General features: G+C 34.1%; 1 long non-coding RNA gene across 1 annotated transcript in view; it reads right to left on the reverse strand.

Annotated features, from left to right (window-relative positions):
* Nucleotides 1-1,100: 1,100 nt before the first annotated feature.
* LOC123385091 overlaps nucleotides 1,101-24,773 on the reverse strand; it is a 51,110-nt gene continuing 27,437 nt past the window's right edge. Inside the window, exons 2-4 of the long non-coding RNA XR_006597155.1 lie at nucleotides 7,282-7,413; nucleotides 6,944-7,180; nucleotides 1,101-2,758 (exon numbers count right to left, since the gene is read on the reverse strand). This is a non-coding gene — a long non-coding RNA (uncharacterized LOC123385091). The remainder of the gene's footprint in view (nucleotides 2,759-6,943; nucleotides 7,181-7,281; nucleotides 7,414-24,773) is intronic.

A 24,773-nucleotide genomic window follows, 5' to 3' on the forward strand; every position in this document is an offset into this window, starting at 1 on the left:
TGTCCATTATTATAATATTATACAGAGTAATTTCACTGACCTAAGATTTCTCTGTACTCTGCCTATATATCTCCCTCCCCACTGCAAATCCCTACTGATAATCATTTTTAGTTAATTTATTACATGGTGTGCTATAAGAGTCAAAATTTATTACTTGCATATGGATATCCAGTTGTCCCAATGTCATTTGTTGAAAACATAACTCTATTCCCCATTGAGTTATCTTGGCACCTTTTTTGAAAACTCATTGCCTATGAATGTAAGTGTTTATTTCTGGACTTTCAATTTTACTTCATTGGTCTATGTGTTTATCCTCAATCTAGTATCACATTATATTAAATTTGTAGAACAGTTTGGGGGATTATCTTGCCATTAAACAATATGAAGTTTTCCAGTCATAAATGTGGTAAGTCTCCCCATTTCATTACATGTTCTTTCATTTCTTTCAATGATGTTTTGTAGTTTTAAGCTTATAAGTAAATGCTTAATTTGATTTACTTATTCCTGAGTATGTAATTATTTTGATGGCATAAATAGAATTATCAGTTTTAATTTCAATTATTTATGGGTAATGTGTAGAAATACAACTAGTTTTAGTATACTGATATATTCTGGGAAATTGCTGAACTCATTTGGTAGCTCTGTTTTTTGTGGATTGCTTAGTATTTTCCAATTTTCAGAATGAATAATTTCAATTGAGCTATCATCAACTCCACTGATATTTTTTTTTCCCTGCCTGCTCAAATTTTCAGTTGACCTCCTTTAGTGAATTTTTCATTGTAGTTATTGGAATTTTCAACTCCAGAATTTCTGTTTTTTAATTTCTATATTTTTCTTGATATTTGTTTGTTGAAACACTGTTCCCATACTTTTTTTTTTAATTCAGTAGACATTGTTTTTAATTTTTTAAGTTAAGTATAATTAACATACAATGTTATGTTAGTTCCAGGTGTACAATATAAAGATTCAACAATCCTACACATTACTCAGGGCTCATCCTGATAAATGTACTCTTAATCCCCTTTGCCTTTTCACCCATTCCCCACCCACCTCCCCTCTAGAAACCAACATTTTGTTCCCTATATGTAAGAGGGTTTTTTTTTTTTTTTGGTTTGTCTGTTTTTTTTTTTCCTTTGTTCAGTAAGCATTGCTTTTGTTAGTTCTTCGAACATATTTAAAATAACTGATTTAAAGCCTTTGTTTATTAAGTTCCACATCTGCATCTCCTCAGGGACAGTTTCTATGGAATAAGTTCTTGTGTATATTGGCCATATTTTCTTGTTGGTTTTACATGTGTCATAATTTTTTGGTTGAAAATAAACATTTTAAATAATATAAACGTTAGCATCATCTCCCCAAGGATTTTTTCTATTGCTGTTTATTATAGGTTTGCTTTGTTGTTTCTTTGTTTGGTCTAGTGACTTTTCCATAATGATGCTGTCAAGTCTGTATTCCTTCTCATGTGTGTTAACTGAGGTCTCTGTTTAGTTAATTTAGTGGTTAGCTAATGATTGGACAGAGAGGTTTTTTAACTGAAACCAATAATTTCCCCAAACTTTGTGGACAAATTCTGTGTGAATGTAGGTTGATGTGACGTGGACTGGGAGTGAATGGTCAAGAAAGAATTCTTGAGATATTTTCAGGTGAAAAAGATGTATTAAAGCACAAGGACAGGACCCTTGGGCAGAAAGAACTGCCCTGTGATTATGAGGAGTGATTGATTATATACTTATATGTTGGTGGGTAGAGATAAAGGAAGTCTTTAAAAGCACTTTCATATGTTAAAGAAGACTTACAGGATCCTTAACTATTGTCAAGGTAAGGTTGCTTTTTTGTCTCCAGCAAAGCATTAACATTAAGGCAGTTGTGAATTCCTTGAGAAAATCATACTCTGCCTGCCTCAGGTATTTACCAATGGGCTTCAACTTGTAAGGAAATTTAATTTTGTCTACACTTCTTTTGCCTCTGTTCTCCTCATCATAGGTCATGTCTTCAATGCTCAGCCTGACTTTGACAACCCTGGCTTAGATTTGACTTCTTACTCAGGTGTACCCTAAAGTTTACCTGTAAAGTAAAAAGATTAGGGCCTTCTCAGATCTTCCCTAATTTGTGTATAGCTCTGTGTAGGCAAAAAGCTTTCTGTATCCTAGATCCGAGGAATTATAGAACTTCATGAAACCCCTGTGAACACTTCATTACCCTGATTTTCCTTTAAAGGGTTTTGGTTAGTCAATTGTTTGTTCCAACTCTTATTCACAGTCTTAAACTGTGAAGTTTAACAATTGTCTCTAATTGTTTTCAAAAATGCCCCTGAGGAAATAGCTTTCACGTAGAGTGAGCTCTAAGTCAGTTCAATACAAAGAGTCTTGTAACTAGTGTCTTCCAGGAAAACCACCAGATCAGTAAAATAAAGACAGTTCTCTTGGAAAGAGCTTTGAGGGAGCTTCAGCCTTATACATCTCCTTCCAATGTCCTTAAGGCCGCTGGTTTTCACCATGAACGTAGATTGTTATTTTTCAAGGCTCACTTGCAGCTGTAGGATGGAGAATGGGACCAGGACAAGTTACAATACAATAAAGTTCACAGTTATTGCCAAGATTCAGTTATTTTTCTTGAATAAACACTCCTGGATTGTTGCAAGCCTTTGGTTAATTTCCAGAGCTCTGAAAAAGTTGATGATGACAATTCCTGCTAGTTTTCTTGCTTTTATGGAGGAGAGAATTTGGTGGGATCCTTACTTCACCATTTTTGCTGGCATCTATAAAGTGGAAATAGAATGTACTAAATTCAGTTGTGACAATTTCCATTTTTTCATTTAGTGCACTGTTTTGAAAAATAATATGTTTCCCTAATTAGTACAACTTCAAAAATGATAGTATTCTATCATTTGCTTCTATAAAATGTAGTGCTATTAGGTAAATTATTACATAGTTTATTATTCTGGATATACAATCATGGTTAAGCTTTCCAGAATACATACAAAATATACATATGCAGTTTGTTTTTTTCTGGGGCACTCTGCATGGCAGTTCAAATCATTAGTTAATCTATTCCTTTATTCATACATTCATGTATTCATCTATCCACTTATGTATCTGTTTACTTGACAAATATTTATTCACTACCTGCTTTTGTGTTAGCTTTACTAGAAGCTTAGAATAGAATGATGAAACATATGTTGTATATGTATTGCTCAAATATATATTACTCAAAATATATATATAAATAAATATGCTTATATAAAATAACTTTATATATATATATAGTTTTATATATATATATATATATATATATATATATATATATATATATGTGAGTAAAATTACAAGGATCCAGAGAAGTAGTCCTACAAATGAACACCGTGTATCAAATGCTATTATGGAAGAGTGTATAGGATACATGTGAATTGCATGGTATATGAAACATTATCTTAAATAATCTTGAATAATAACTATAATTTGTACAATAATATAAAAAATCAAATTAACATATTTACATATGACTCATTTATGTTATAACCTATTAATTTAAGAATAGGTTTTATTCAGTTTTTGTTGATGTTCTTGTTGTTGTTTTTACATTGAGATACAATGGGAATATAACATATTAGTTTTAGGTGTAAAACAATGATTCAATATATGTACATATTGTGAAATAATCTTAGATGCTGATAAATAATATTACCAAATTCCCATGTAAAAATGGCTCACTTTTAAGGATGCCCTACTGAAAAGTATACTTAGTAATCATTTCTTTAAAAAGCTGTATATTTACACAAACATAATTATTCACAAATCAGGTGGCTGGCAGTCCCCAAAGGAAAAACATAAGAACCTTTGTATCTCCTTTTCCCTAGAACACTCTTTAGGTATCAACGTGGTTGCCCTTCTTTTTCTCCTCCATATTTTGCTCCACTTTTTTATCTGTGAGATTTCATGAGCACGCAATGGAAAACTAGTACTTCTCTTACCTGCTTTATTTTTCTTCATAATGCTTATCTTTTCCTAAAATAGTTCATAGTTTTTCTAGTTCATTATCAATTTTGCTTACTGCTGCATCTTTCTCATCTAGAACAAGTGTAGTATATACGCAATACATCTATGTCGAATTTTATGCTGCTGTGCAGACGAAGCCTCATTTTTTCTATTTACCTGTGATACACCTATTATACTGTCCTGTAGAGCACATCTTCTATTTCCTCTTGTGATAAATATTGCTATCTTTTTCCTGGGTGTGATGAGTAGAAAAGTAAAATACTTTTCCCCAAGCTCTGTGTTATCAAAATGTTTAAACTATAAGTTGTATCTCCTTTCTTAAATGAGACATTATTCTTAGTCTTTCTATTGAATGCTACATGCAAATTATAGCAGAGATGACTTCAGTCTTCTTTAAAAGCTTATTTCAAAATTCTTGAATACTAATGTTATATTTTGAGTGGATATGTTTGTTATTTGACCAGCTAGCTAATATAACACATAAGTATAATATATAACTATTTCTCAGATTGTCATATGGTTGCACTAATGTTCAGTAGCATATGGATCCATGGTAATCTCAAATGGAAGCTCCTGGCTATAAAATCCTGAGGGGACAGTTGATCCTATAACAAAGTTTTGACACTCTAGGTTCCCATATTATCTTTGCTACCACTATCATATTTTAAAGAATTATTTTTATAGCTTTTTTGTGGTGACAATTTAATGAGTGCCAGCTTTTGTTTCAAACTGTGCAACTAGACACATGGCCTTAGGCAACATTTTAATGATTTCAGATTTAAAATGAAGTTTCTGCTCATGATATTCATTACACCTTTTTAAAGTAACCAACACTTTCCTAATGCCATTATTTAATCACCTACCTCAGATAATTCTGCTTACCTCTAATTACTTCAAAGCTTGACCGAGATTGAGGTCTACATTTTAATATACGGGCTGGCAAACAGATAAAAGATCTTGAATGATATTTACCTTGACTAAAAAATACTATTATGGATGTAAAAAGGAATCGTTTGGCCAGAATGTCTTTCATTGTATCTGCTGCCTTGTTGGTATGACGCTAAACTCACTGGAGTCAGACATCCCACCGGCAAATCTGCCTTTCGTTGTTGCACCAAAAAACCACCTCTAGCTTTTTAGAAAATTAGGTTTGTCTACTTTTTTGAGTTGTGTGGCTGAATATACAATACATGAGAATGAAAGATGATAACTTAAGCCCTGAAAGTCTTTTTTAGTTATTGAGGACCATGCTGTGTTTGTCTCCTGAGAATGCATACTGGATATGCTATTGTTTGGTTATTTATAAATGGCTAGTGAGATATTACATGAACTATTTTGACTCTTCTTGTTAACATGCACAAGAATGTTTTATTATTTCCTTGTGTGGATTTTGAGAGCATTATGACTACAAAGGGGAACTCAAAGACATATTTAAAAAAAAATTGAAGATAGAAAACATACCACGTGAGACAAGATGTGTGATGCACTGTACAAATAGAGGAAAATTGGAGGCATTTATTTTGAAGTTGTCTTCAACTCCACTATACGAATGTGTAATTTTAAAGAAAGAAGTGATGCCAAAAATCATATAGCTTATTTTATATATGTGGGCAATACATCACAAAGTCTGTTAAATGACTTCATACAAGTTAGTTAGTTAAGGAGATATCTGCTAAAATAAGCAGGGCATGACTCCCATTTCTGTGAACTTCTGCAGGTATGTTAACTTCTTTGCATTTTTCAGTGGAAATAGTTATAATGATTGCACTGTCTTACTCAGTATTTTTAGATTTTTATATACAATTATAAAGTGTTATGGGCATAGACATGCATATACATACATATATGGATGAATGTATAGACACCATTCGTGAATATATGTGTATGTTTATGACCACACATGACACCATGGAGAGAACTCTCTGGAAATAGAATGTCCTAATAAATCTAAATTATTATTAAATATAGCTTAGCCAGTATCGTTGGAAAATTTGACTTTATGTATATTGATCTCAGGGCTTATGGAATAATGTATTTTTACTGTTTTTTTATTTTTTTTAACGTTTATTTATTTTTGAGACAGAGAGAGACAGAGCATGAATGGGGGAGGGGCAGAGAGAGAGGGAGACACAGAATCTGAAGCAGGCTCCAGGCTCTGAGCCATCAGCTCAGAGCCCGATGCGGGGCTCGAACTCACGGACCGCGAGATCGTGACCTGAGCTGAAGTCGGATGCTTAACCGACTGCACCACCCAGGCGCCCCTACTGTTTTTTTTTTTTAATGGCAAAATTTAACTGTGTATTTTTTGTTACTTGATTCTCTTCTACACTAATTTTAAATACTCTAAATTTACTGGTTAAAGCCACTATTACACATAATACAAATATTACACCAAAACACTAAAATATATGTGTGAATATAAAAGGGTTAGTTGCTTAATCACTTTATTATTTTTATTTTTATTTCAGTATAGTTAACATACAGTGCTATGTTAGTTTCAGGTGTACAATATAGTGATTCAACAACCCTCTATACATTATTCAGTAGTGTCAAATTAAGTGTACTTGTAATCCCTTTCACCTGTTTTACTCATCCCATCACCCACCTTCCCTCTGGTAATCATCAGTTTGTTCTCTCAAGAGTTTGGTTTTTGATTATTGTTTTTATAGTATCTGATTTAACATTATCCACAAAATGCTTGCATGTCTATCATTTCCCACTTACCATATTCAATGGGCTTATAATAAATCCAATGGATAGAATTTCTTTAATAAAAATGTATTGTAACTAATCTAATATATGAATGATATGAATCACAGTTCATAAATTTAAGAGCACCAGAAAAGTCTAGTTTCTTTAGTTTGTATGTCAGAGATGTTCCTAGACTCATACTCTGGTAGAACAGTAAAAACCTAAGTAACAGACATTATCGGGTCTAGGTTCAATACCTCGGATATGCATTGCAGGAGAATCCTCCAGTCACTAGATTTTTGTCCATGCCAGTTATTATTGAGATGCCCGTGGTTTATTTAACAATGGGTCTTCTGGTCCAGTAGCTCTGTTGCTTTTACGCAATTACTGAGAAGAACTATCTGTGATAGAGTTTTTGGGTCTTGAGTCCAGCCTTTACTGATGTATCACAGACAACTTTTATGAGATTTTGGCACATTTCAAACTGGACACTCCTAAGAAAAAATAAGAAAGCATGTTCAGTGTCTTACCTTGGGCTGTCATGGCAAAATTGCATAAACTGGGTAGCGTGAAAACCAGAAATTTATTGTCTCACATTTCTGGAGGCCAGAAGTCTACATTCAGAGTGGTAGCATGGTCTGGTTCTGGTGAGGAAGCATGGCTGCCTTCTTGCTGTGTCTTCACGTGGCAGAGACAGAAAAAGTAAGAAACACTATAGAACACGTTTCTGAAAGAGATAGAGAAAAAGTAAGCTCTCTGGGGTCTCTTCTTATAAGGACATTAATCCCATCCTGAGGGCCCCACCCTCGTTACCTAATTGAAACTTTATCTACCAATACCCTATTTCCAAATTGCAAGGGGAAGTTAGGACTTCAACATATGAATTTTGAGAGGACACATTCAGTCGACAGCACTCAACACCAAAACATCTGGCAGACAGATATAGATTTTCTTCAGACAGATTTAAAAGTACACTCTTATGAAAAAATAATAAAATAATAAAATAAAAGCTGGAACATTAAAATAACCTAGTATCGAGATGCCTGGGTGGCTCAGCTGGTTAAGAATCCGACTTCAGCTCAGGTCATGATCTTACAGTTTGTGAGTTCAAGACCCGCGTTGGGCTCTGTGCTGACAGCTCAGATCCTGGAGCCTGCTTCAGATTCTGTGTCTCCCTCTCTCTCTGCCCCTCCCCGACTCACACTCTGTCTCTCTCTGTCTCTGTCTCTCTCTCTCAAAAATTAAAAAAAAAAATTAAATTAAAAAAATAAAATAAAATTCCCTAGTATCATCCTAAAAAGAATGAGAATGGGACAATGTGAAATATCTTGCCACAAAATGTAAAGGGGACTTTCGTTTTCATTTGGAATTATATTGGACAATGAGTAACTTAGTCTTAGGAAAAAATAGGTACTATATCATTAAATGCTTTATTTCCACCATCAAAATTACTTTTTTACATCTTTAAGAAGAACATTCCAGTTTCCAAATATTTAATTGTTTTGCTCTCTGTCACTTTCTTTTGAAATCAGAACTTTTCCATTCTTTCCATTTTCTTAATTGTTCCAAGTACCACAATTTGAAGTGAGTCAGTTAAAGGGAATCAAGACACTTGAAGAAAACTAACCCAGTTTCACTTGCAACCAAGTATCTTATTTGTTGAAAAGGAGAAAAAAAAAACTTGTGAAGCCAGTTTAATAAAATGGATCTGAATAATTTCAACAGGTCTGGATTGCTCCCATTTCTGACTTGTCTGTCTTCTTAAGTGGAAATACTTGAAAATATGGGAGAAACTTCAAACACCTTTTAAACTCCTTCTTTAATTAGATATAAAATGGAGGAATTGGTGTATATAGTAAAGATCCTTTTCGTGTAAAAATAATTTAAAAAACGATCTCCCATGGTTTATGTGAATCTGAGGATAGAATCAAGAAGACAGATTCTGAAACCATGGACACAACTGTCTTTTGTTATGAAGAAGAAGAAAAAAAGTTCCTTTTGAAAAATAAGAATTTAGTTCATTGATTTCTAACTTGTCTGCCACCTCCTGAATTTCAAGGGTAGCTATGAGAATAATGAAAACAGTAAGGTATGACCTTACAATTGATGAATCAATTGACACCAGACTGGAACTATACACCTGATGAATAGCAAGATGTTTTAATGTTTGCTAGAGAGAAATAGGAGTTCAGGTGGGGTTTCACATTCATGCCCTGAGAACTCTCAGAAAGGTAAAATAGTATGATGTGCTCTAATAAAATAACTGTTTTGTTAATTAGAATCTTATTTAGCGTTTTCTAGTACGAGTTATAATTCTAAAGAATATAGTTTAAAAGATACAGGATATAGAAATACTGACAAAAGGTATAAACGTTACTAATTTCCAAGCAATACTGAGTCCAAATCTTCAGTGCTTGCTATATCATACAGAACTTGATTTCCACCTTATCACATTAGCATGTTATATCATGGATTTACAATTTGTGAATTATACTACATAAGTACCTGTAATTATTTTCTTCCTGGATTAGACTTCAAAGGAATGGGAAAAAGTTTTGTTTTGCCATTTCTCCTTCTTCCAGGTAATTTGAGGATTCCAAAAAGAGCCCACCAAGAAATTTCTTCTTGCAAACAGTACTTCCTTCTCCAAGTGAGTAGCACAGTATTTTCATTCATTTTGACCATCTCAACTGATGGTGAAAATAATGCATATTTATACTAAGTTATGCTCACTTAGAAGTCTAGAGTAACTGAATGTCCTTTTAGTATGAAGCTCCCAAGTTAGTTGCCACTTGGAAGGGGATATTTCAAACACTATGGAACACGTTTCTGAAAGTGCCATGTCCAGCAGTTTAACTCTGCATTGGCAATCGTCTCAAGAAAGAAGGAAGTTCTAGGAACTCCCTCACGCCTGTTTAACAGCCATCTTCTCTCATGGCTTGTCCCAGTTGATGCCCCCACTAAACTCCATTCCTTCGTTCCATTCTGATCCTCTTTTCACATTTCCACAGCGATCTATTTACCTTTCACATTTCCTCCTGCTTGCCAATCCTTTTAGGAATAGACTAGGAAATCTTCCTTATCCCATCAACACATTTACTCTTCTCGTATCCGTTATTGATTCCTTCTCCTCAATTTCTAGAAGGAAGGGAAGTTTCTTCTCGTGTCAACTGTCAACTTGTCCACAAATGTTTCTCCCACTTAACAGTCTCAAGGGTTTCTTTTTTTCAGGTATTTTCTCATTTGTACTATAAGTTTCCTATTTCTGCAGGATTTCTATCAGTAGCCTCAAAACAGAACTCCTTTATTTTCAAAAGGAAACACAATAAAGTGAAACTCTTTTGATCCCATATTCTTCTACGACAACTGCTCCATTTCATTCATTCATTTAATTTCATCCCCTTAAATTTCTTTTATATATGTGTTTTCTATTTCTTGTATCACCCTTGTATACTGCAGGCATCACAAAGTCTTGATGATGGTTCCATCACTCCCTTCAGACTGTCCTTCCGTAGAATCCAGTCACCAATATATGGCTGTATGTACTGCCTTAAATTCACATATTTCAGTAGCTCTTAACTGAATTAATTATTCCCTCAAGAAATTACTTTTCTCTTGCATGGCTTGCTCCCACTCTTCTGTGGTTTTCCAGCCACATTCCACATTTCTGTAGTCTTCCACTCTTCAACCTCCAAAAATGGTGTTATTCAGTCTTTACACCACCCTTCTACTCTCCTCTCCTTCTCTCTTTAGGGGATTTGGGGAATCATTTTCAAATAATGATCTTTATTTGAAATGATTATATCTATTTTGAAAAAAAATATATATATATGTATATGTATATATGTGTATATATATACATGTGTGTATATATATATATATATTTATTTATTTATTTACCTACTTCACAATTTACTTATGTAGATCACAGGACCTCAAGTTTAAGTTTAATGCATACAAACTTTTTAGTACCTCTACTCTTGATTCCATTTTTTCACCTTTAGTGTCATTAGCATCCAACCATTGCTAACGTTTGCCAAGCATCCAATCCAGAAAAAGATAACTTCCTTAAACAGTCTCTACTATCTCACATTTTAACACCCAATTATTTAACCCCCCACTGTTAGTCATGTTAAATGCACATGTCAATTTAATTCTGCATTGCTCCTTTCCTTTGCTAGAGATTCTACTCTAATAGGGGAGTATAGTGTCCACATCTGTTTATTTCACCTCTCTCTCCCCCACCAAACACAGTAGTTGGGGTATCTTTGGGTCAGGCCCTAATTTAATTTCATTGCATTAAAGAGAATTTTTTAAATCACCAAGAAGTAGAATTTTTCAAAGGATTTTAGAAGCTTTGTGTGGAATTCCATTTTACCTTTTGTCTGCCAAAATTTTACTTTTAAGACATATTTCTAACTATCACGGTTTGGTGCCTGATTTTGAATTCCAATTGTACTACTCTCTGGAAATGTGTTCTTTTGCAAGCTACACAGTATCTTTGTGCCTCAGAGAGACAATATTTCATAAGAAAATCACCTCCAAGTATTGGTATTAGGATCACTTATGGGAAAGACTCAGAAAAATCCCTGGTGCCTAGTAACCATTCAGTAAATGTAATATTAGTTTTTATTCTTTTCTTCCTCCTTCCCTTATCATTTTTATTTTTGATACTAACATATTACTGACACGTTACTATTATACTATGTAATATAGTTAAGAGTGGACATATATTATTATTGTATTATGATGTATTAATTATCTATTGTTGCTGTAACAATTTACCACAAACTTAGTGACAAACATAAATTTCATATTTCAAATTTCTGTAGATCAGAAGTCCAACACAAGACACACTGAGCTAAAATAAAGATGTTCGTAGGGCTACATTCCTTATTGGAGGCTCCATGGGAAAATCTGTTTTCTCTCCCTTTTCCAGCTTGTGGAGGTTGCTCACATTCTGGCTGGCTGGTGGCCCCCTTTTCCTTCTTTAAAAGGAATGCAGTTATGTTGTGTGTTTCTTTTCTTTCTTCGGTAGTCATTTTCCCTCTGACTGCATCCAGGAAAGGTTCTATGCCTTTTAGGACTCATTTGATTGGATTGGATCCATGTAGATAATCCAAGATGATCTTTCCATTTCAAGTTCCTTAACATGTATTATATTTGCAAAGTCCCTTTTGTTCTGTCAGTGGAGGCACTGATACCTTTGGGAAGTCGTTACACTGACTACAATATCTATTTACTGTTATACTCACTGCCATATTGGGTCTTAAGTGTCATAGAGAGTTGTATGATGGGTAAATAACGTTACTAATAGAGTTTCCTTATATTTTTGCCACAAATCTTTTTAGTCTTACAATTTATAATTAAAGATGTTTTTGAAATTTATTTGTACTCTTTGTACTAGATTAATATTTTAAACCTAGTGTGATTTTGAATGTCATGTATTTTTTTTCAATGTATACAGTCTCTTGAGAGACGTGGTTTGTTTCAATAGACCATGCATTATTGAGAATAGGTAAAAATAATTACTTTTAAATATTAAATTGTCAATAATATACATTAATATTCACAGATATTTGTAGACTCTGAATGATATTTCAAATTTAACCTCTGTGATAAGTATTCTCCAGCAGGAAGTCACCTGGAAGCCATTATATTAAAAACTAGGAAAGTCATAGCTCTTCAAAATGTTTTCACACTATTGGGGTAAGTTTTCTTCAGAGATGTTAGGTTGGTATAGTGTTATGTTCTTTGGGAAGTCATATAAGTGCTATTTTGAGTTCATTAACACCACTCCCTTATTTGCTGTTAAGATTACTTACTTGTGATTGCTACTGAGAAAGAGATTGCTTTTAAAGGAGGAGTGCACCTATACTAATGAAGACAAGAAAAAAGGATGGGAAAAAATTAATAAACTAAAAGACAAAGCTATCTATGTATGTATACATAATAGGGAATTGTGAAAGGATAAGAATAAAATTTGGTAGACTTTGTAGCCAATAACAAAATTGATAATGATAGCTTCTTGCATGTTTTCCTCTAGACTTCTTAAAGTTTTTAAGTATTCACATAAAAAATAAGTAACATCTAGACACTGAAAGAGACCTTTCTTTCTGAGTCTTAGATATGTATTACTTTTTATGGAAGCACTTATTATTCTTTAATTTTATTAAAATTTAAATATTTCTGACATGTTGAACCTCGGTTGACATTTTCTGCTCTTTTTAAAAAGAAATGCAAAATTAATATGTGAATGAAATTTCGCTGTAAAAGATTCATTCGATACATAATTGTATAGAATAAAAATTTAACACTTTTTATGACCCTGGTCTGTCACATTCCTAACTTCTCTATAGAAATAGAAATGGCTAACATTTTTACAGATTTATATACACACATGCACACATATTGCACAGATATTTCATTTTAATGGAGATTGAATCATACTATGCTTTTATATTTATTTTAGTTTTTCTTCTCTGTGTAGCCACGTTGTGGATTTTTCCTATCAGCTCATGTAGGTTTTACTCTTTCTTTTAATAACTGGCATGGTATTCATAATATACATAAAACATCAGTTATTTTCTCACTTCTCTTTTGAGGAATGTTTACATCGTTTCCAGTTGATTCCTACTTCACTTCATGTTTTGATAAGCATAATATCATACATATGTTAATAAATAGATGTGGTTATTCTCTGAGGATAGATTTCCAGGTGAGAGTATCTGTCAAATATGATTTTGAGTGCTACATACTTGTAGACCACAGTGGTATTCAGTTTCCATACTGAATAACATTCTGCCATAGTTGTTTAAGAATTATTATTCCTTTTTAGTATTGTCTATGACCTTAATACTAATTTTCTCTCTATTTAAAAATTATTAAATCTTTGTATTACAAGAAATGAGTATATTATACAAATCAATATTATGATGGCATACTTTCATTTAAACTTTAAGCACTTACCAGTTACCTTCCCTTACTATCTTCATTTATTTATTGAACAATTAGTTATTGAATGTTTACTATATGCCATTTTAAGAGATAAAGATGTGGGGAAAAAAAAAAGGTAAAAAGTCCTGTTCTTATAGAGGTTACATTCTAGATGGAAAGACATAGTAAATTAAAAAACAAAAAAAACAAAAAAACAAAGAAAATGAAGAAGTAAAATCACCTGTAATATGTCATATGGTGATAAGAGCTACAAAGGAAAATAAAACAGGAAAAGAATATATGGAGTCTGGGTATGTGAGAAGAGGATATGTTGCAATTTTAATTTAGAAATAAGGAAAGATCGAATTTAGTACATGATATTTAAGCAGAAAACTGAAGAAGTCATGCACAGTTGTGTGAAAAAGCTTTGCAGGCTAGAGACCTGAGGCCTGAGGGTGCCTGATAATAAAGATCATCAGTATTGCTGGTAGGATAGGAAAGTGTGTCCAAATGTATTGATTCACAAAGGAAGGTGGATGGGGAAAGCTGAAGGGATTTAAAGCTGACTTCTAGGTGTTTTAGAATGAGCAAACGAAAGAAGTGGAAGAGGAGAAGTTGTGCAGTGGAGGAAGCGAGAAGCAGGGATTGGTGGTCACTATGTATTTTTTTAACCTTACTTCCAGTTTGTCTGTTAGAAGTGGAAATGTTAAGGAGGGTATAGGGTATTCATGTTATGAGTTCTGAGAAGCCTTGCCAGGAGGTATGCATTTGTGAAATAGATGGTGTTTAAATCAGTGGAACTGGATGAGTATGTGTGGCTAAAGAAGCGTGTTAAGGATTGGACTCTGGAGCTTTCCAGCATTTACTAGTTGGGGAGCTGAAAATGAATAAGCAAGGAAATCTGAGGACAAGCCAATGAAGAAGAAAGAAAAAAACAGGAGACTGCTTGAGACCAAGTGACAAAAGCCTTTGTAGGAGAAATAGTGTCCAACTTAGTGCATATGAGAGATCAAGTAGGATGAGAGAGAATTGAAGACTCAATTGAAGACAAGCACACCACTGCCAACTTTGATAAGAATGGTTTAAATTAAGTTGAGGTGTGAAATTCTAATTTAGAGAAGAGAATAGCATCATGCTTCTGTGTTGATAGGAATCACCCACTAGAAATGAAAAAATATAACAATCCAAGAGGAAAGAGAGAATTATAAAGAAATGTAGGGATCTAATACTTTGCTACTCAAAGCTTGGTCCATGGACAAGAAGCTTTGGCACCACTTAAGAGTTGGGTAGAGATGTAGACTCTCTGGATTGAATCATAGTCTTTATTCTAAAACCCCAGGGTCGTTCATAGGCATTGTAAGAGCTGTTAAAGTGAGTTTTCTGAAAAGGGTGCTGGAGATCTTGGACATATCACATACTGGTAAATCAGAGAGTGGCTGGCTCAGTTGGTTGAAGGTCCAACTTCAGCTCAGGTATGATCTTGCAGCTTGTGAGTTTGAGCCCCACATTGGGCTCTGTGCTGACAGCTCAGAGCCTGGAGCCTGCTTTGGATTCTGTGTCTCCCTCTCTCTGTGTCTCCCTCCCCCACTCTCATGTGTGTGCTCTCTCAATCTCTCTCTCTCTCAAAACATAAATAAACATTAAGAAAATTAAATCAGACTGTTGAATTATTTGATAGTATTTAAATCATGGCATTTAAATAAATTATTCTAACAGTCCAAAAATTTATGTTGTCAGTAACTTAAAAAAGAGGGAATGGAGAAAAATGGCAACTATTATGAAGTTTTTGGTAGTGTTTTGTCTTATAGAAATAGCACAAGAAAACAAGAATAGTTTTCTATTCTTGGAGCATTCTTTTGTTCCATTGCATTTACTCAGAAATGACTTCCCAGACCCTCCTAAATCTTCTAGACCAGATTTCTTTCAGTAATCATAGGATTCAGTGGCACACAACATTTTACCTTAGTTGCATTAATCAAAAGTAGCGTAGCAAGGGTTGGGCACTGTAGGATTATGAGGATACTCTGGCAACCCATTGTACGAGAAGTTTGACATTTCTTCAAACTTCAATTATATCATTTTATTTATTATATTGCAGAGAAATCTTTTATTTGTTAAAAAATTACACAGACATGGACTTACTTACTAAACCACTTCCATATGATGAAACAAAGTTAAGAGTATGAAAAATATGTATCCCTTTTGTATACCTCTTATTCTTTTTTCAGTAATTTTTTTCTCTTTTGTCATTTTCTCAAATTTGATAAGTTTTTACAAGGCACATAAGGAATATATATTGAAATGGTTAAATTAATAAACTTTCTGAGTAGCAAAAATAAATAAATAATTTCCTCCATTACATGCATTTGTTCTACTGTGTCTCAAATTTAAAATAATGTTCAATTTATATTAATGGAAGCATTAAAAAAAAACTTTGAAAGTACCTCTTTGAACATTAATTACATATAGTCATAATTATAGAGAAAGTTCACCAATATAATTTGGTGGATGGAATATCATAATTTAAAAAAAAATATGCTTATCAAAATGAGTAACAACACCTATTAGAATAGCTAAAGAAAAAATCGCACTACCAAATGCTGATGAGAATTTAAAACAAACGTAAATTTTATATATTGCTAATAGAAATGCAAAATGATGTAGCCAATCATAAAATTAAATATTCACTTATCACTCAACAATTCCAATCTAAGTTATATATCCAAGAGAAATAAAAACATATATTCTCACAAAGACCCTTATGTAAATAATTATAACAGCTATATTTATAATCATCAAGAATATAATCATCAAATATCTATCAACTAGTCAATGTACAAAGAAATTATGATACATCAATATAATAGAATAAGAAATAATAATTATTAATGAGGCAACATGGAGGTATCTCAAAAGCTAAGTGAAAGAAGTCAATTAAAAAAGGGATAGCTAGAATTATATAGATATAGATATAGATATAGATATAGATATAGATGTAGATGTAGATGTAGATACAGATATATATATTTTCATTCTTAGGTAATCTCTACACCCAATGTGGCACTCAAACTTACAACCCTGAGATCAAGAGTCATGTGCTCTACCAACTGAACCAACCAGGTGCCCCTAAATGACTTTATTTATATACTCTGACTGATCCCATATATAAAGGCAGAACTAAAAGCATAAGAATCACCTGGTGACTGAGAGGTGTGCCAGAGGGGCAACTGCCAAGAGGTAGGTGAGAGTGGAGAACAAGCAGTTGTGTTTGTAGGCAGATATGTTGTTAGAAAGGGGGACCTATGTATTGAGGCTCTAGAAATGGATTGCCTTCAAACTGTCCAAGCCTGCACAGTCTTGGAAAGTCTTTGCGGACCAGGGTGCCTGTCACACAGTTGAAGACTGTTAAACCTTAAGACAACAAAGAGCTCTGTAAATGTCTACAATGACTCTAGAGGCCGACAGTGCCCCCCTGGTAAACTGACACTTAAACTGATGTGCTGTTGCTCTCACTCCCCAACTTATCTGTCCCATTTTCACGTCAGTCACAATAGATCCTTGGTATTTTTCCAAGTCCCAAGCCTGCTCCTCCCTCTGCCCAGAGATGATTACCCCAGATATGGACAAGACTTCACCTAGTCCAGTTCCTGCTCAAATATCCTCATACCTGTCCTTATAAAAAAGCTTACCCTACCCACTTCATTTATTCATTGTTCATTCATTCAACAAATTCTTATTTGTGGTAAACACTTCTAGGCATTGGAAATATATCGGTGAACAAAACAGACAAATATTTCTGTCCTTGTCTAGTATGATGAAGTCTGTATGCTTGAAGTCTAGTATGATGAAAATAAAAACATGAAATAGAAAACATAAAAAAATAAAAGCTCAGGAACACATTAGCAGTTCCAGGGATTAGGAGAGTGAATTGACAACAAAAATGAGGAAGATAAATTTTGGAGATGATAAAACATTCATATAATAATTGTGATATGCATATATATGTATATATATGTGTATATATATATATACACACACACATGTTTGTGTGTATGTGTACATATATGCATTTGTGTATATGTGCATATTTATTAAATATGTATGTGTGTCCATATATTACATATATTTAAGCTGGAAAGAACTATACAATTAAATGGGATATATTTTCATGTACATAAATTGTACCTCAATAAGTCTAACTTTTTAAAAGGAAAAATTCAATGATACCTTCTTACAGATTACTTTCTGCACTATTTCACTTTGAATATATTGATTACTTTAGGCTCTAAGCTAATTTGTCTATATATTCCCACTGCAAGATCTTCAAAAGAGATATTTGGTTAGAAAGTTTTGTCATTTTCTTGCACAAACTCCTTACCCCAACATCTGATTCTCACAATATTCCTGGAATTTGGCTATGTCAGTGGAAATGAGACAAATTATTTTTTATCATTTTAGTCCAGGGCTGTTTTACGAAATTATGTATTTCATGTAACTTCCTGCAGGGTCTGCTGGGCTTCTTCATCAGTTTTAATAATAATTAAAAATATAATATACATATATATAAATAAATATATATATGTATAAATGCTTAGCTAAGTGCATAGGAAGTCTTGTCAGCATTTAATAAATGTTAAAAATTGTTCTTATTACTATTGCATTTTAATAATTAATTGTTCAATCAATTATTTGCACAATATAACACGTAAAGGAATATGAGCTTAAAAATATAAGCTTTGTGAAAGGAAACACCATTGTTTATTCATGACTGCTGTATATGCAGAGTCTAGCATGGTACTATGCAGAAGGATATTAATAAATAATTCTTAACTAAATAGATCATAAGCAAAGAAGCATAAAATAATAATTGTGTTAAAAGAAATTAAAATGGGATAATATAAAAGAGAGTAAGCCTTGAACTTATTTTGTATTTCAGTCTCATAAAAAAAAAAGAAACTAGAAAGAAATGTAGAATAAACTGAAAAATGTAAGTATGTATTAGAAAAGACATTGTAAAAATTACTACCTAGTAATCCACAATATTACCACCATAAGACATTTACACTTTTCCTAAATGAAAAATGCTGTGTTCGTATTAAGGATCGAAATAGTCTTTGGACTAATACATTCAAGTTGTCCTTTATTAGCACTGAATGTCTCCAGAACAACAGGGTTCAGTCTTTTGAACGGCCTTTGCTTCCAATAGCTCCTTCCTTTGAGATCGGGTCCCTGTGTGACATGAAGGGAAAACTGTGCATCACGCAAACTTGCAGAAGGTGTTAAGAGCAGCTTCATTGGCTTGGTTTTCTCTTACTTCCCCTTGACCTCTGTCCATCTGGTCACTGCTTGCTTGATTGACATCTGAGGTGTAGGTCTGAAATTGTCCCTCAACTTGATCGGCCCGTTAATCTTCTCCACTTCCTCAGCTACACTCTGTCTCCTATGGCTGCTAAGTTTCTGTCTTTTCCGTAAACTGCCTCCTGCACTGGTCTGCCTACCTTGCCCTGCTTCAGAGAGCCCCATGCTACACTCATTAGGTCTCAACTCCATGTCCACCCCCTCAGGAATGGGACAAATGGGTCAACTTTATCTGATGCTGCTATATTTATAGATTGATTTATACTAACACTATAGGAAGTACTGCAGAAGTCAGAAAGCAGCTGTCTTTCCAGAATTCTAAACGATGGGTGTGCACACAAGGGGCTTCCTTGACTTTAAATTTTACTCCTCACTTGTCTACCGCCACTGCATTGCCTTGAGCTAAAGCCCAAAGAGGAGAAAAGTGAGGTAGATGGCCCAATTTATAATTCTCCCTCTCTTTCTCTCATTTCCACAACCCCAGACTTTATAAAGATTTTCTTTAAAAAAAAATTATATTTGAGAGAGAGAGAGAGAGACAGAGCATGAGTGGGGGAGAGGCAGAGAGAGACTGAGACAGAATCCAAAGCAGGCTCTAGGCTCTGAGCTATCAACACAGAGCCCGATGCAGTGCTCGAACCCACGAGCTGCGAGATCATGACCTGAGCTGAAGTCCAAGGCTCAACTGACTGAGCCACTCAGGTGCCTCTATAAAGATTTTCTTTTGGGGGCTCCTGGGTGGAGCAGTCGGTTAAGCATCCGACTTCAGCCAGGTCACGATCTCGCGGTCCATGAGTTCGAGCCCCGCGTCAGGCTCTGGGCTGATGGCTCAGAGCCTGGAGCCTGTTTCCGATTCTGTGTCTCCCTCTCTCTGCCCCTCCCCCGTTCATGCTCTGTCTCTCTCTGTCCCAAAAAAAATAAATAAACGTTGAAAAAAAAATTAAAAAAAAATAAAAAAAAATTTCTTTTGTTGTTGTTCTTATTGTTGTATTATTATTATTATTATTATTATTATTATGTAATTTGATTTGCATTTGATACTTTGCTCATAAAAGGCAGAAATTATAGTTTCATTATCACAAGTAGTAGATTATTTTCTCAGATAGTAGGATTCTAGGAGATCTTTTTCAGGTCTCAGCTCTTGTTACTTTAATGGAAGTGTGTGGGTGAAGAAAGAAGATCATAAAGCAATTTCTTCAAGGAAACAATCTGGGTGAGGGAGGTTATGGGTTCCTTGAAAAATTCCATTTCATGTGTTGGAAATGGAATATTGTCTTTATTTTCCTTTGTATTCCTTCTATAGTAAACCATATTTTTAGCTTCAAGCAGAGACATTTCTTACAATGACTAGGGTAAAGGTCATGTACTCTAATAGAGATAAAGAGATAAGGAAGGACTTCTTTTTTTTTTTTAAGTTCACAATTTGGACCTATTGCATTTACCTTATTTTCTTCATAGTATTTATCACATTCTATGTTATACTTGTTTATACATTCACTTCTTTACTTTCGACCTCCCCCACTGGAATGCAGGTGCAATGAAATGGGTATTAACACTGCTCAGCATTCCATCCCCAATGTCCACAACTGTGCCTAGCAAAAGACAGGCCACTCAGTTAACTGTTTAGAATCAGTAAATGAATGTAGAATAGTAAATAGTTTTAGCAGCTTTTGTCGTAGACTCTGGGTCTAGTGTTCTGTCTTGTCTAGCAATAAAGCGGGATGCAGGATTCAAATGCGAGAGATGGCTAATGTCCCGGAGAAGACAAGAGCCCTGTTTAAGGATCCTTGCTCCAGTTTTATTCAAATCAGAAGGCTTACAAACATGGTGATGGATGTGCACAAAGAGACAATGAAACTGTGAACATTAACTCAATGGACCTGAGGGAAAGGGGTCTTGAAGATATGTGGAGTTAGGGGTTTGGGTCAATAAAAAACAAAATCCTGGCACCAGGCAGTCAGGCTGAAGGTTATTTACATCAGACATGAAGTACGTCCTATGTTTACCTAAACTGGTCTAGGGGACAAGAAAGACTGAGCCTGTAACCTCAGGGTCAACAAGGCACCTTTCTTTTGCTAATTAGCTGTCCTCTGGGCAACTTTGCCCTGCATTGGGTCTATAGCCCTATTTACCTGTTTACCTAATTTGTCCCTTCCTTCCTAGGAAACCAGCTTTCTGCTATAGTACTAAATTGGGGGGGGGGGGGCGTCCCCACCCTGAATACCTAATCTTGTTTATGTCATATACCTTTGTACTATATTGGGGCCTTTGCCCTGTCCTCTCTATACTGGGGCCTTTGCCCCACCCTCTCTATAGCTATTTACCCAAACTTGGGTGTGAGCATCCCATGGCTTTGTAACTCTTTATGCCTTGTTAACCCATCAGTGCAGGCTCAGGGAATTCCTAGGCTTATTCCCCAGAGCTTTAAAGCTAATTATAAAATTGGTATGTGTTTCATAATATAAGAGGAGGTCTAAGAGACTATCAGCAGTTCTGGCATCTGAAGATTAATTCTAATTCTGTCTGTCCAGTGACTCTATCAAACCCATAGCTTAATTTACCTCATTCATTCTTTCCATTTTTGCTGAAATCTCCTCTGCCATATACCTTATGAGCATTCCTATTTTCAACAAGGCCATACCTGCTGCATATTGCAGTCGGTGTGCTTTCATCTTCCCATGAAATTGTTCCCTATTTCAATTTATATTTATTGCACTTGTATTGTTAAAAACAGAGACTTTGCTTCCAGAATAGAGATCTGGTCTAGGCTTGAATCCCGTACTAGACCACTTCATATATCATTGGTCCTCTACTGATGGCTGTGTTTTGGTCAGGTATCAAACCACTGTCTGATTAGTAGTGATCACAATAGCAGTGTTGTGCATGGGCACTTGGGTGGCTCAGTCAGTTAAGCGTCTGACTTTGGCTCAGGTCATGATCTCATGGTTCATGGGTTTGAGACTGCATCAGGCTCTGTGCTAACAGCTCAGAGCCTGGAGCCTGCTTTGGATTCTGTGTGTCTCTCCTGCTCCTCCTCCCCTCTCTCCCTCTCTTTCTCAAAATTAAATAAAACATTTCCAAAAAAAAAAAAAAGAAAACAAAGAAAAGCAGCATTGTGCAATACAAAGCATGGCAACATGTACAGAAAAAGGACTTCCTGTAATACTATCAGGAGGGCTTTCTAAGAGGTATTATCATAAAAATTGTTGACTTTTATTTAATGGATTGTAAGAATTTTATTGAAGTTATGAAAACAAATTGACTTATCCACTGGTTGATGAAATGCATTATATTAGTAGAATTCCTAATGTTAAAATCTTTTGACACTCCTAAACCATACTGTAGATAAATTATTTTTTGAATATACTTTGAATTCCTTTTGCTACTCTATTCTTTTTTCAATATATATGTGAATTTGTAAATGAGATTATTCTTATTTGTATCATAAAAGTCAGTCTGCATAATCAAGATTATTTGCTTAGAAAATGCACTGCTTTCCATCTTTTGATGTTCCTCCTACCATATTCTAATGATAAAATAATCTACTACTGAAAGTTTTAGAAGAACTCAGCAGTGAAACTCTCTAAAGACATCAATTTCAGGATAACCTTCTTCTATTACTATTGGTCTATTCTCACTATCTATTTATTTTCAGATTGCTTGATATTTATTCTGTTGAGAGGAAAAAGTGAAAAGTGATATGAGGGAAACTTTCATAATTTCCAGAACAGATCAGACCACCCTCACTGAATCCCACATGCTTGAGATCATATTAGCTGTTTAGTGTATATTTTACCATACTCTGTAGAATTACTGAAAGAAATCCCAAACATGGCTTTGTTTGTTTGTTTCTCTCTTTTTTTTCTGCTCTTGATAATATAGGAGACATTCTTTTAGCAAGACCAGATGGAGGCTATCTGCAAAGACTCTAAGCATTCAAAGTGAATGCCTTAATCCACATTTTTCTTTTAAAATAAAAATATTAATACAAAACAATTATTGTAATAGAGCTTTGACACAGCTCTGACATTTTATGAAGATTTCAATGCTATTTTTGAAATATCCACTATGAAATTCCTTTCAAATGAAATATTTGGTGTCCCTTCTTTACAGATCCTTACTTTTTTTTTTGTTTTTACATTTACTATTGGTTCATCTAACAATGCATTTATTGATTTCCAGAAATAGTATTGCAGCACTTTGAGGAGGACAAGAAGTCTTGCCTTTGAGGACACTGTATGTATACTGAATATGATCCCATATATCCCTACATGTTGGCAATGTACAGGGATATTGCACATGTAACGAGAGGTAAACTGAGGATCTGTTATGAGAAGCATCTCTGAAGCTTGAGTAACACAGATTTAGAAGGAAGACTATATTCCTTTTTTCAAGTATACAATAATTAACTTAAGGATTTCAACTCAACAAACTTTTGCATGTTTATAACCAGAATTCACTAGAATTTCATATTTTGTCCTGTTCAGAGAAGATATTTTGAACTTCAAAACTTCAAAATAGTGTTTTTCTTGCCAAATTTGTGGAGAGAAAAGCCCTTACACACATTCTATACACTCTAATAAAATGATATTTATTAAAGATAATACACAATATCAAAAGCAGTATTGGATGAAGCACTGACATGTACCTTTTTAACTCATTTGCATTCAAAACTCTCACAAGACAAAAAATGTGTAGAAACTACAAACAATCCTAAACACAATATAATATGCTTGTAAATTAAATCACTATTTTGTAGAAGGTAAAAGTATACTTTTTAAGTTGTTTTAATAAAATTAAAACACACATACAATTCTATCTGAGACAGTCTATGTATGCATTTAAACTTAATGACAAAGTTTTATAAACTTGAAGATTTCATCTTTAGAGATTTATACTAGTTTACCAAAGAAAACAAAGTATATTATATATATATATATATATATATATATATATATATATATACACACATGGTATACAAAGTATATATATATATATATATATATATATATATATATATATGGAGTTTTAAATGTTTTGGTGTTTGGGGGCGCCTGGGTGGCTCAGTTGGTTGAGCATCCAACTTTGGCTTGGGTCATAATCTCACAGCTCCTGGGTTCAAGCCCTGCATCTAGCTCTGGGCTGACAGCTCAGAGCCCGGAGCCTGCTTTGGATTCTGTGTCTCCCTGTCTCTCCCCCTGCCCCTCCCCCACTGTCTCTTGCTTGTGCTCTTTCTCTCTCTCTCTCTCTCTCTCTCTCTCAAGAATAAATAAACATTAAAAAAATTAAATGTTTTGGTGTTTTCTAAATAGTCCTCTGCATAAATGCTAAATAATTAGTTCTCTTAGAAATCAGATACTTAATTGTTCAATTCACTTTATTTCCTAGAAAAGTTGTAAGCTCACAGCAAAGCTTAGGGGAGGGTACAGAGATTTTCCATATCATCCCAAACACTATAGGAGTGAATTCTGTATCAATTCTTTTTTTTTTTTTTTAACTTTTGTACTACTTATGATAATAAATGAATACAAACCAGTGTGACCTAGGTTCAGCTGAGCTCCTTGTAATCTTTGGGAAATAATTGTTCAGGTGGAAGGATGCTATGTTAAGAGTAAAGACAAAGGACACAGGTTCTGTGTATTTGGATATGGTACAGTAAGCAGCAGATGTCTAAGCAATGATTTTACAAAATTGGAAACAACATTGTGATTTTTCCTTTTTAAGTCATAATTTTAAGTCAGTTCTTTATTATTTCTGCGGTATTATAGACACTTGACATGTGGTTATTTTAAA

The sequence above is a fragment of the Felis catus genome, chromosome B1, assembly GCF_018350175.1.
Source record: "Felis catus isolate Fca126 chromosome B1, F.catus_Fca126_mat1.0, whole genome shotgun sequence".
In the NCBI taxonomy this organism is placed as follows: domain Eukaryota; kingdom Metazoa; phylum Chordata; class Mammalia; order Carnivora; family Felidae; genus Felis; species Felis catus.